The sequence below is a fragment of the Theropithecus gelada genome, chromosome 13 (genome assembly GCF_003255815.1).
Source record: "Theropithecus gelada isolate Dixy chromosome 13, Tgel_1.0, whole genome shotgun sequence".
NCBI lineage: Eukaryota > Metazoa > Chordata > Mammalia > Primates > Cercopithecidae > Theropithecus > Theropithecus gelada.
The window spans coordinates 47201412-47215026 of NC_037681.1; the positions used below are offsets into that span (position 1 = coordinate 47201412).

The 13615-nt window shown below is 50.4% G+C and overlaps 1 protein-coding gene across 2 annotated transcripts in view; it reads left to right on the forward strand.

Annotated features, from left to right (window-relative positions):
- The first annotated feature begins 5083 nt into the window (after window positions 1–5083).
- DPYSL5 (dihydropyrimidinase like 5) overlaps window positions 5084–13615 on the forward strand; it is a 102882-nt gene continuing 94350 nt past the window's right edge. The window contains exon 1 of one of the 2 annotated variants that reach the window (XM_025354803.1): window positions 5084–5237. The gene's annotated coding sequence lies outside the window, so the exon portion shown is untranslated. Of the gene's footprint in view, window positions 5238–5275; window positions 5343–13615 lie in introns of those variants that run through there. The other variant, XM_025354804.1, reaches the window with a different exon arrangement.

Below are 13615 nucleotides of genomic sequence, written 5' to 3' on the forward strand. Positions count from 1 at the left end.
GAATCATCCAGCAATTCCTCCTTTATGCTGGTTTGTGGCCATTCTCGTTCCAAGAGAAGGCAAACTTGCATTTCAAAATTAAACTTTGAAATTTAAAAATAAAAGCAGAAAAAAAAAAGAAAGAAAAAACAACTTCCCTAGGCCAGAAGGAATGATTTAAATTTTTGGAGAGTTCTTCAGAGTTTCAAGGGTAGTGATAAACCATTGGAATTTATTTTGATGTTTCAGCTGTAGCACAGCACCCCCTCAGCCTCCCCAGACCTCCTCCTCCGTCCCCTGTCTGACGGTAGTCACTGCTCTGGGGCCTGGAACCTTCCCAGTCTCATTCCCCTGTTTGTGTATCTGAGTATCTCTACGTCTTTAGATCTTCTTCATGCTTTCTCTGTTGTCCTGCCTCCCTCACCCAAAATCTGTCTGTCTTGTTGCCCCTCTGGCCCTGAGCTTTTTAAATTTGGCTCCTGCTTTGTGGCACTGTCTTGAATACACAGGTTTGACTGCCGGTTGACAATTATTTATTTATTTATTATTTATTTGTTTATTTATTTTGAAATAGAGTCTTGCTCTGTCACCCAGGCCGGAGTGCAATGGCAAGCTCTCAGTTCACTGCGGCCTCTGCCTCCTGGGCGCAAGCAATTCTATGGCCTCAGCCTCCGGAGTAGCTGGGATTACAGGCCTGTGCCACCACCCCCGACCAAATTTTTTTCTTCTTTTTTTCTTTTTTTATTGAGACGGAGTTTTGCTCTGTTGCCCAGGCTGGAGTGCAGTTGCCCGATCTCGGCTCACTGCAACCTCTGCCACCTGGGTTTGAGTGATTTCATGCCTCAGCCTCCTGAGTAGCTGGGACTACAGGCACGTGCCACCACGCCCAGCTAATATTTTGTATCTTTAGTAGAGATAGGGTTTCGCCATGTTGGTCAGGCTGGTCTCAAACTCCTGACCTCAGGTTATCCACCTGCCTTCGTCCCCCAAAGTGCTGGGATTACAGGCCTGAGCCACCGCACTTCTATTTTTTCTTTCTTTTTTTTTTTTTTTTTTTGAGACGGAGTTTCACTCTTGTTGCCTAGGCTGGAGTGCAATGGCATGACCTTTGCTCACTGCAACCTCCGTCTCCCGGCTTCAAGTGATTCTCCTGCCTCAGCCTCCTGAGTAGCTGGGATTACAGGCATGTGCCACCACGGCTGGCTAATTTTGTATTTTTAGTAGAGACAAGGTTTCTCCATGTTGGTCAGGTTGGTCTCGAACTCAGGTGATCCGCCCGCCTCAGCCTCCCAAAGTGCTGGGACTACAGGCGTGTGCCACCATGCCCAGGCTATTTTTTCTTTTTGAGACAGAGTCTCCCTTTGTCACCCAGGCTGGAGTGCACTGGAGCAATCTGGACTCACTGCAACCTCCGCCTCTTGGGTTTAAGTGATGCTTTCACCCCAGCTTCCTGAATAGCTGGGACTACAAGCGCTTGCCACCATACTCAGCTAATTTTAAAAATGTTTTTGCAGAGACAAGGACTCATTATATTGCCCAGGCTGATCTCAAACTGCTGGGCTTTGTGAGGGTCCCATCTTGACCTCCCAAAGTGCTGGGATTATAGGCATGAACCACTGCACCTGGCCTCACTTTTTTTTTTTTTAATGGCTAACTAGACTTCGCAATTTGTTCCCCACACTAGGGTTGTCACTGAGAAGTATAAGGAGCAAAAAAAAAGTGAAAGCAGAAGGATGAGGAGGAAACTTAATATTATACAAAGCTCCTGGGAATACTGGAGAGCCCCTTTCCCAGGGGGCACTTCAAGGAGGGACAGGTTGCAGCTGTAGAGGAAGGAACGTCTGGGTCCCATGGCTTGGCAACGGGCTCTTCTTGAGAGTCACTCACCGTCACAGGCTCTCTCTGCACTGGAGATCCGGCCTTCTGGAGGCTGGCAGGAGGACGTGCTGGAGCAGGAAGGGCTCCGCTTTGCACCAGGCAGATGTCCTTTGGAATCCTGGCTCTGTTGCTTACAGCAGTGTGACTTCCCAGGCAAATCATTTAACCTCTCTAAGTCCAGATAGCCTCATTTGTAAGATGAGCAATGCTACCTGCTGTGTGGAGTAGCAAGGATTAAATGATGTGTTGTAAAACACCAAATAGACCCGGGCTCATAATAGGAGTTCAGAAAGTGTGATTTTTTCTCCCTCCTCCTTTCATGGTAGTCTTTAACTTGCCTTTATTCTGAAGTTTGTTAAGACTGTTGGGAACTCAGAACACATTTACTCATAAAAACCAGTAGCCCTGGGCTTTGTGAGGTCTGACCCCCAACCCCTGCCTAACTCACTATCCCCATTCTCTTCCCATCACCCTCATTCAGGGACTTGACTTTCAAGACATGGTGGGTTCTTCTGCTGTCTTCCAAATATCCCCTTGGGTTCCCCACCCACAAGCTTTTGCTCCTTCACCCTGGAATCTCAGACCTCTGCTTAGAACTGTCCATCAAATCAATATCCAGGTGAAATCCAATTTCTAGCTCCTCCATTTCCCAATGTTATGCAGAACTGATTTCTTTCCCATCCAAATTCTTATTCTACTTTATCTGACCAAGTAGTAATATGAGCTTTATAATAAAAATCGCAATATATTGCTTTTTGTGGCTGTTATTGTGGGGAGTGTCACATATTCTTATATCCCTCACACTGTTCAATAACCACTTTCTGTGGGATAAATAATAATAGCTGCATTTGTTGCATGCACACTATATGCCAGGCAATATGCTATGGCCTTCATATACATTTGTTCATGTAATTTCCACGACAAGGTTAAAAAATGTATATGGGCTGGGCGCGGTGGCTCAAGCCTGTAATCCCAGCACTTTGGGAGGCCGAGGTGGGTGGATCACGAGGTCAGGAGATCGAGACCATCCTGGCTAACACGGTGAAACCCCGTCTCTACTAAAAATACAAAAAACTAGCCGGGCGTGGTGGCGGGCGCCTGTAGTCCCAGCTACTCGGAGGCTGAGGCGGGAGAATGGCATGAACCCGGGAGGTGGAGCCTGCAGTGAACCGAGATCGGGCCACTGCACTCCAGCCTGGGCCACACAGCGAGACTCCGTCTCAAAAAAAAAAAAAAAAAAATGTATATGACCCCAGTATTCTGGGGGGAGCTAAGGGTCAGCTGGAGTAAGTCACTTTCTCAAGGTCAAGTAGATAGAAACTGAAGGAGCAAAGATTCCAACCCAGCAATGTGGGACTCCCAGCTCTGTGCTCTTTCTACTTCCCAGGAAATGGAGCCTAAGTTAACAACGACAAACCGAAGTCAAGTACTGAGGACATATGCAACCCCTGGTTTGGGTGCAACCTTTATCAATGTCCTATACTGACAGATGACGTAGAGGCAGCCGTTTCTCTGACTGGGGAAGGTAGCCCAAGAAAGCTAAGAAGCTAGAGTCCAAATTTAAGGTCTACGAAACGCCGCAGAAAACATTTATAGTCACTAGGGGGCTCCCTCTCCCTTAAGCAAAAAGCGCAGCACCGCCTGCGCGCGGTAGCCTCTGGACTCCGCCGCCGGGAGGCCACTGGGAGTTGCACGCCACCTCCCTGACGCCCAGTCCATTTTGCCTACATCCCTGTTCGGGCAAATCCCTGGAGAATTCACAGGGCAGTGCCCCAAGCTGGAGCAGTTTTCACAGCCACATCCCGGGCTGCGCTGGATTGGGGATGCTTTGAGGTTCCCCTGGGGGCTCCCTGCTCTCTGCTCACCAAGCAGAGGGGAGTTGGGAAGGGGAGAAGTGCAGACTCAGTAGTGGGTAATCCAGAAATGCATCCCTCGAAGGCCAGCCTGGCCTGGTCCAGGCCCTAAGCTCTCCGGGGAAGGACAGCAGGGAACCCCGCCTTGGCGGGCTCTGCGGGTCCTGCGCCCGGGTAGATTTTGCTGAGATGGGGAGAGGGGACCCCCTCCACGCCCCCGGAGTAGTGAACACCATTTTGTTTGAAAGTATCCTGCAAAGAGAACCCCTTCACGAGGCCATGGCTGCCAGGGGACTCCTCATCCCCACCGGATACTGGGGGAGCCCGGAGAGGGAGGGATTCTGCAGCTGCAGCTTGGGGGTCCTCGATGCTGCATTTTAACACGCATCGCAACGCCTTTGGAGTGACATTAAGTGCAAAGAGGCCAATGACTAATCCACACTATTATTATAACTGCAGAAAATAACACAGATCAACGGCAAAGGCTTGAACCGGGATTAGCTAGGAAGGTGGGACAAACCGGGGATGATCCTTCCCCTTCTTTTTTAGATTTGTTGATTTTGGTAAATCATGTATGTATTTAAACATGAAGAAACAGGTGAAGCGAATGTAAATTGGGTTATGAATAATTTCCAAAGGCTTCGCTGTCCCTTGACAGAAGCCAGAAATAAGACAGGCACCAGGCCTGAGCGCTCTGGACAGGGAAGCCCCCGCGTGGCCCTGGGCAAAATCTCGGTGGAGAGAATGCACTCCGGGTTCGAGACCTCACAGGGTGCAGATGCGAACTGCGATGGCCCCAAGTGGCCATCACTTTGATCATGAGAACAGTTTTCCTATAACGCCCACCCCGCCCTTTGCATCCTGCAATCCCGCGGGCGTCAGAGCGGGTCTTGGCGCGAACCAGGCGGCCTCGGCGGGGTCCCACCGCGGAGGGCAGCCCGGCCGCAGCCCGGGAGAGGCGGTCGCGGCATTGTTTCAGCCCCTGAGGTGGGATCCAGCTGGGGGAGGGGAGGCGGGGTGTCCTCCGGAGCCGCCCCCGGGCCCTCCCCGGGGACCCGTGCCTCGGCGCGTCCAGGCTTTGTGATGTCCTGAGTCTCCATGGAAACCCGAGGGAACACGGAGCCGGGTGCTAGGGGGGTCGATGAGTTCTCCGGCCGCGCCCTCCGTCCGCTAACGGACCCCGGCCCTGCAGCAGGGCCTGCCGGGAGTTGTAGTCTCTAGGCGGCGGCCGCGCGCGGCGCCGAGGACGCGGGGCGCCGCCTGTCCCCGCCTCCCCTTAACCTGCTATCGGAGGTGGGGAGCGGCGGGAGGAGCCGGCCGCGCGGTGATTGGCGGAGGCCGCTCCCAGCCCCCACACGCGCCCCTCCCCCGCTCCCCACTCTGGACTCCCGCGCTGGGCGCGCTGAGGCGGCCCCCGAGCGAGCGCGCGTGCAGCCGCCGCCGCCCCGAGCACCCGCAGCTCCGGCGCCGCGGCGAGACGGAGACGGACCGAGCCACGGGCCCCCGCGGCCGCAGCATCCCGGAGGAGTGGGTGATGGCAGGGGGGTCGGTGGGCTTATCCGCCTCGGGCTAGGACATCCTCCTCTCCCCCTTCTGTTTCTGCGTGAGGTGCACAAAAGGGCGGGGAGCCGGGTGCGCCTGGGGCCCGGCCGCAGGGGACGCGGCGGGAGGTGTGGTTTGGGGTTGGGAGGTGGCCATCAGGGTTAAGCCAGGGCGCTCTTGGGGTCCTCTTTGTACGCCCACGAAGCGCCGTGCCGGGCCCTGCTCACAGTAAGCGTTTAATGTGTGCTCGCGGGGTTGCAAAGCCCTGGGGTGAGGAGGCGCCTCGGCCGAGGGGTTTCGCGCCTAGCACGCAGTGGGCCGCTCCCCTCGCCAGGCGCTGTGCAGTGGACCGCTGGAGGGCTGGGCGGGGGTGCCCCTGGCCGGGGGCCAGTCCTGCCGGTCCCAGGATCTGCGCTGTCCCCGGTCCCACACACCACCCAGATACACACCCTCCGTCCTTCTCGCCTCCGAGTTGGGATCTGCCCAGCCTGGACCCGACCCGGCGGTCTGTTCCACCCGCCCGCCTAACGGAGCGGACGCCTGCAGAGGACTCGCCTGCAGCCTCCGAGCCTCCTGCCTGAGCCACAAAGGCCTCCTGCGGCTGCCCAGCCCAGAGCGGGCGCCGAGCTGGGTCCCTCGACTGGAGCCCAGCGCGGGAGCCCGCCTTGCAGCATCGATCTCAGCGGGCACCGACGTCGACGCCCCGGGCCTGGGAACGGGGCTGGAGTCTGAGCTGGAGAGAAGCCGGGAGAGGGCGAGGGGAGGCCTGGGTTGAGAAAAGATGGGGATGGGGAAGGCTGGGGAGCTGGCTTGGAACAGGTAGTGGGTCTCGGGGAGCAGGGAGTGGGAACTAGGGTTTGAGGAGGAAAGAGAAGGGGCGGGGGCGGGGGCGGGTCCGAAGAGCGAAGGAAGGAGCTCGGTGCAGGTGGCGCCCGGCGAGGCTGAATCTGCTGAAGAATGGGGAGGGGAGGAGGGATGCAGGCGGGTGGAGACCGCCTGGGTTTGAGGAGGGAGGACGAGAGCGAGGAGACCCGCGCTGTGCGAGGGAGGGGGGCCTCCTGGGAAGGGGAGCCTCCCGAGGAGGGAGGGGCAAGCAGCTGAGAGGCGGTCTCAGGCCAAACGATTCTCAGCTGCAGGCGCCGGGCCCGGCGGCCCAGGTGGCCGGCTGGGCGTGGCCCTCGGACCGGGGCTAGGGACCCAGGATGGCAGATCCGGGACGGGGCTGGGCTGGCTTGGTGAGGAGCTTTGTCTCCAGGCTTGAAACCAGCCGGTAGCGACTCGCTTAGGGTTCTGTGATCTTCCGCGGCGCCCCCCGGCACGCCCTTTTCTCGAGAAGCTGAAAGGCTTTGCCCAGCGGCAGGTGCTGCCAGGGAGGCGGCATGGGGGACGTCTCCCTTCGGGGAAACCCAGAGAACAATAGCCGACCCTGGTGTCCACCCGACGACGAACCAGGTCCCCCCAGGACGCAAGGGTGCAGTTTTCGCGTGCCGGGAATACTGCCTGCGGAACCTCCGGGCACGTGCTGTCTTTGGGGCTGTGTGGGGGCCTGGCCCCGCCGGGAATCCCGGGTGGGAGGCGCTCCCCCGGCCTGGGGGCCTGCAGACGCCACCCCCTCACTCCGGCTCGGGTGCCTTCCGGCGCAGCGCAGCCGCCCGCAGCGCGCTGTCCACCCGCTGCCGAGACGCGGCGTGGTTAGCTGCGCGGAGCTGCCGGGCGGCGACGCAGGTGCCAGAGACTGGAGGTCGCCTCGGTGCAGCGCGGGTTCCCCCGAGCAGCGGCTTTGTCTGCCGAGGAGGCCCGAGTCTAGGGGCTGCCGCTATGCTTTCTCAGGGGGAGCCGTAAGGGCTGGTGCGGATTGTGGTCAAATTGCTGAGAAGCGGGTGGAAATGATCCGCCAAGGGTGAGGCTCTTGGTTTGGGAGCCGCTGCTAGGGGACCAGTGCTTTTCTTTGCCAGTGACCACACCCAAGCCAGTGCGCCTCTTGCAGACTTCGCCCATATTGTCTGCTGACCTAAGACTGGGGTGGCTCTGTGATAGGCGGTGGTTGCTTGCCCATGGGAAAGCAGATGAACCGAATGGAAGCCTAAAACAGGCTTTCAGCAGGGCTTTCCATGCACTCGGCCTCTTACCCTCAGTCTAAATACCTTGCAAGTCACCGCTGCAGCGCCTTGACATGTGAAGTGATAGCCAAAGCCAGAACTCTGTGTTGCACTGTTGCTTTGATAGTTGGTTAGATGACAAGTTAAAGGTGAATCTTTAGTATAAAATTATCATTTTAAATTGCCATTCATTAAAAAAAAACAAAAAGGCAGGAATGTTTTTGTTCCCAGACTGGGCAATACTTGGCATTGTAGAACTCATTGATGCCACTTACATTTGCCACTAAGTTAACTGAGAGCTCTCTTAACCCAGCCTTGAAATCTCAGGATTTTCTTTCTTAACAAGGTTGGTGCGTAAGGTGAAGGACTGTGCTATGACTGTTGGCTCTTGCCCAGGACAGATGATAGCTGCCAACGTGAAGGCCTCTTGTCTGAGTGTCCTTTCTGGCCATAGGGAGTCAGCAGTAGGCTATGTCTTGCTGGTTTTAAAGGATGGTGTTTTGAGGAGGTGCCTCACAGAATTTACAAAACTGGTCTGGAAGGACTATCTGAAACATTGCTCATTGGTTGTTTTTAACTATATTTTAACCTAATTATATATATATGTATATATTAATATGTATATACACACACATATATATGCACATACTATATTTTAACTAATTATATGTATATGTATTTACGCATACACACAAACATGCATTCAGAGTACATAAAAACTAGGAATCTCAATATTAGAAACTCAGAAATCTGACAATAAAGGTTTTTTTTCTTGTAAAAGAGCTCCAATGGGAAACATGTTTTCATAATATTACCCAAGGGAACAATTTCAGAAAGGAGTGTTTTGTTGGCTTCTTTTTTGTAATATTTTATGGATTTTTAAAAGGATGCAATCCTCTTAAAGCACTCTGTGAACATCTATCCCAGTCTGTTCCTCATGGCAGGGAATCCATAGAAGAGGAATGCCAGTATGACCAGCCGGTTTTTACAGAGATGATGGAGAGAAAGCAGCCTCCCTCTCCCACCTTCTGCTGCTGCTCCAGTAAAACACCTGGAAGACAGAACCCAGAAAGGGGAGAGGCAGGTGGGCCCAGAGAAGGACTTTATGTCCCCAGAATTCTGGGGTGCCATTCTTGAGCTTGGGGACCTCGGCTAGGTACACAAAGATGTTCTTGGGACGTGAAGACCTGGCTGTTGTCAGCATAACCTCTCTAGGTGCAAACATTAGCAGGGTCGTTGCATTATTCTCAATGCTGCTGTCTCTGGAAAGAATTCCACAGAAAGGCAAGTTTACACAGTTGACAAAATCAGGTCTCAGGACTTGGCGTAAACTTCATATGTGGCACTTCCACGTCTCTTCTCCTGCAATAGCTATCTGAGAATTTCCCCTTCTTAATAGCTTCTCTGGTCCAGGCTTCTGTATATCTTGCATTAGCTCCAAGGGACTATAAGCCAAGGGACGGCATGACTATAGGCAGGTCTCTGGGGCAAAAGTAAACTGGCCAGGCACGGTGGATCATGCCTGTAATCCCAACAGTTTGGGAGGCTGAGATGGGAGGATCACTTGAGGTCAGGAGTTCGAGACTAGCCTGGCCAACATGGTGAAACTCCATCTCTACTGAAAATACAAAAAAATTAGCCTGACACGGTGGCACACACCTGTAGTCCCAGCTACTTGGGAGGCTGAGGCTGGAGAATCGCTTGAACCCGGGAGGCAGAGGTCGCAGTGAGCTGAGATTGTACCACTGCACTCCAGCCTGGGCAACAGAGTGATACTCTATCTCAAAAAAAAAAAAAAAAAAAAAAAGTAAATTTTGTGTTCAGATCATTTTCTTAGGGCATAAAAATATATTGAGAGCTGGAGAAGTTGGACAAGAGTATCTGAGACCCAGTCTATCTTCCTGATGTGAAAATTTACCAGTTTCTGATAGAATCTGGTCCTGTGTATCTTTTTTGTTTTCTGAGGTATAAAAACGTATTCCAGAAAAGTCTTCTAAGACTTAATTGACAGGAATCCTGTAAAACAGGATATCTTTGTCAACGTGAAGTCCTGTAAGGAAAACTTGGTATAATATGGGAGCAAATAAGAATAAATGTATTTTATCATTTTTCAAGTAAGCAGGTGTTTGATTTCATTGCACTGCTAGTGGATAAATGAGAAATAATTTCAAAATCGCTTTGCCTTACTTTTTTTTTTATATGAAGATGAAAGATTGAAATACCATAGCATGAATCTTTTGTGAGCTTTGGTATTTATGTATAAAAGTGGGCACAAAGGAAATTCAGGGAGGAACATGGTGTATGATTTGTTCTACTTCAGTCTTTGAAACTTGTTTCATTTAAAATAAGCTGATTTAATCATTGATTGAACCCGAGCTTGCCAAGCACTCCCATCAATCACAGCCCTGTTCTGTACTTGTTCCCTCGCCTCCCTCCTCCCTCGTCACAATCCAGGCTCAGCGGTAGTGTGTACCGGAGGGAGAGCCAGAAAACCTGGGTTCAGGTTTCACCTTGGTCACTTTCTGTTTATCTGTGCAATGAGGATGGTTGTATTAGGTTGGTGCAGAAGTAATTGCTGTTTTTGCCATTACTTTTAAAGACAAAAACTGCAGTGACTTCTGTGCCAACCTAACAGTATCTACGTAAGGGGTTGTTCTGAGGTTTACATGAGTTAATAGTTAGCACTGAGAGCAGCGTCTGGCATCTCGTAAGTGCTCAGTAAAAGTTATCATCACCATCAGCAGCAGCATCATATTCTGCCCCTAAAATGTGTGTCCACAAAAACAACACTTTGATTCCCCATTTAATCATTCATCCCAAGGGGCCATGGCAAGTTGCCGTAGGGATTAACAGTGGGAACAGAGCGAATGATTAGGACTCCTTTCTAAAACTCCCACCCTTGCAAATAGTAGGAATAGTGCTCTGTGGAGTCTGTTTCCTGGCAGCCTCTTTAAGCTCAGCTGTTTTTAGCAGCTGAGAACTTAGAGAATTAAGAGTGTTCCAGAAGTGCTGTGACCTCAGCTTTGCTGCATCATTCCTTTGAGTGGGGTTAGGCTGGCGTGGCTGGTGAGGGGCTGTTGTACTGAGGCTATTTAGTTCTTGGTGTGGGGAAGAGTTGTCGTGTTCGGTTGATGGCAAATTGTTGGGAATACAGATAACTCAGGTTTTCCAGCTAAGATATATGGAATTTTGTGCAACTTGGAACCACAGAATTATTTGTTTCACAAACACTTTCAAAGCACTGTGTGCCAGGAGTGGTTCTGATTCCTATGCATTAGGTTGCTGTTATTATCCCCATTTTGCAAATGAGGCAACAAAAGTAAAAAGGACACTCAGATGGGGACATGGCAGAGCCAGGCCTTGAACTCAAGGGGTTTGAATACCGTTTGTCTCAGTTCTCTAGTATAACTGGAGTTCTCCAGAAAAACAGAAAATCAGTTGTCCAGAAAAACAAAACCAATAGGATTGGTTTATGCAATTGGAGAGGCTGGCAAGTCCCATATCTGTGGGGAAGGCTGGCAGACTGGAAACTAGGCAGGAGCTCGTGGTACACTCTTTACTTAGAATTTCTTCTTTCTCAGGGAACACTCAGTTTTTCTCTTAAGACCTTTTAACTAATCATATGAGGCCCACCCACATTATCAAGGAAAATCTCCTTTCCTTAAAGTCAACCACCCAGCTTGGGCAACGTAGGGAAACCCCATCTTTACAAAAGTTAAAAAAAATTAGCACAGCTACCTGAGAGAGTGACGTCAGAGGATTGCTTGGGCCTTGGAGGTCGAGGCTGCAGTGAGCTGTGATTACACCACTGCACTTCAGCCTGGGCAACAGAGCAACACTATCTCAAAAATTAAAAAATTTAAAAAAAAATTAAGTCAACTGATTATAGATGTTAACCACATCTACAAAATACCTTCACAGCAACACTTAGATGAATCTTTTATTGAATAATGGTACTATAGCGTAGCAAAGTTGACACAAAGAACTAACTAGGCCAGGCACGGTGGCTCACACCTGTAATCCCAGCATTTTGGGAGGTCGAGGCAGGAAGATCACTTGAGGTCAGGAGTTCGAGACCAGCCTGGTCAATATGGTGAAACCCTGTTTCTACTAAAAATACAAAAATTAGCCAGGCATGGTGGCACAACCTGTAGCCCCAGCTACTCAGGAGGCTGAAGCACAAGAATCACTTGAACTGGGGAGGTAGAGGTTGCAGTGAGCCAAGATCACACCATTGCACTCTAGCCTGGGTGACAGAGTAAGACTGTCTCAAAAAAACGACGACAGCACCAACAAAAAGAAAGAAACCCTAACCATAAAAGGATCCATGCCTTTAAACACTACCTTAAGCTGAGAACCTTATGAGTTGGGTGTGAGATTCACAGCAAACTAAATAATTTAGCAAGAGGCTATGCCATTACAAAATGGTGCACCTCGCCTTGTTTAAAATAGAATTTGGACCTCTTTTCTTACCCATGTGGCTTCTAGCCCAAAATATTGCTCAGAGTAACCATTCAACAGATAATATTGAAAGAATGACTGACTGAATGGTTTTAGATAATATTTTACAGAATTTTCCAGCTACTGAGACCTCTGGCTCCCCATTTAAATTTTTTTTCTTTTTCTTTTCTTTTTTTTTTGAGATGGAGTCTGTCGCCCATGCTGGAGTTCAGTGGTGTGATCTCAGGTCACTGCAACCTCTGCCTCCTGGGTTCAAGCGATTCTCCTGCCTCAGCTTCCCAAGTAGCTGGGACTACAGGCGTGTACCACCACGCCCGCCTAAGTTTTGTATTTTTAGTAGAGACAAGGTTTCAACATGTTGGCCAGGCTGGTCTGGAACTCCTGGTCTCAGGTGATCCGCCTGCCTCGGCCTCCCAAAGTGCAGGATTACAGGTGTGACCCACCGTGCCTGGCCTCCCTTTTAAATTAAAAATCATCTGGCCCATGCCCGGCGCAGCGGCTCATGCCTGAAATCCCAGCACTTTGGGAGGCTGAGGCTGGTGGGTCACAAAGTCAGGAGTTTGAGACCAGCCTGGCCAATATGGTGAAACCCCGTCTCTACTAAAAATACAAAAATTTAGCTGGGCATGGTGGCACGCGCCTGTAGTCCCAGCTACTCAGGAGGCTGAGGTAGAAGAATCACTTGAACCCAGGAGGCGGAGGTTGCAGTGAACTGAGATCACACCACTGCACTCCAGCCTGGGTGACAAAGCCAGACTCTGTCTCAAAAAAAAAAAAAAATCATCTGGCCCAAGTAAGATTGAGTTTTTGTGAATGACTAGATTCTTTTAGGAAGAAAGGAGAACTTCTGCATTCTCAGTTGTGCATGTGTCACTCCCCACTACCTAACATCTGTCCACTTTCATTGGTTCGGCAAAGGGTTTGGGGTCTGCTGCTGCCTGGACTCCCTGTGAATGTGTGTCTCCCACCCATTAGTTGTGCCCGGTACTCAATCACACCATCTTTGTGTCACTCCAGTGTCTATTTCTAAGCTGCCCCTTTGTTGATTTCAAATCCGCCCTGGGCTGGCTCGAAATTCTCAGGCCTTGGGTCTTTATTCTCCCTTCTTTTGTCTGGTCCTGTCCTTCCCTTTGTCCTTCTGCAGAGCAAGATCCACTATTGATACAGAAGTCGCCTCCTTTCTAATTTTTTACTTCAGATTTCTGACCTTGTAGATTGCTATGTTTGTTCTGTTATAAAATTCAAAAACAACCCCCAATTTTTTCATTTAATGTCTTTTTGCTCCTGTTTCCAGCATATGTGAAACACTTTCAATGTTAATGAAGTTATTTAAATTGTTTTAAGTTTGCCGATTGTCAAGTGGCAATACACAAATATGAAACAGTCACTTTTGGGGGGTACAGTGGCTGAGGGTGGTGAAGTAAAACAGATAAACTGAGAAGTGTACAAACCATAAGTGTATAGTTTGATGAGACATACCCATGTAATCTGCACCAAATTAAGAAACAGAAAATTGGAGTCTCTGAGCTTACTATGGCTCAGAAGCCTGCCTGATTCAAAATCTTATTATTTAAAAAAAGGAAAAAAAGAAACAGAAAATTATCAGTACTCAAGGGGAGTCTCTAGTTACTTAGTATTCTTCCTCCATATCCTGACTCCTTACACATAGATAATCAGCTTTGCCTATTTTTGAACTTTTTAGAAATGGAATCATGTAGCCGAAATTCTCTCACCAGTGGCTTCTTGTGCCCAAGGTTATATTTGCGAGATTTCTCTTACTGTTGTATCTAATTTGCTCATTTT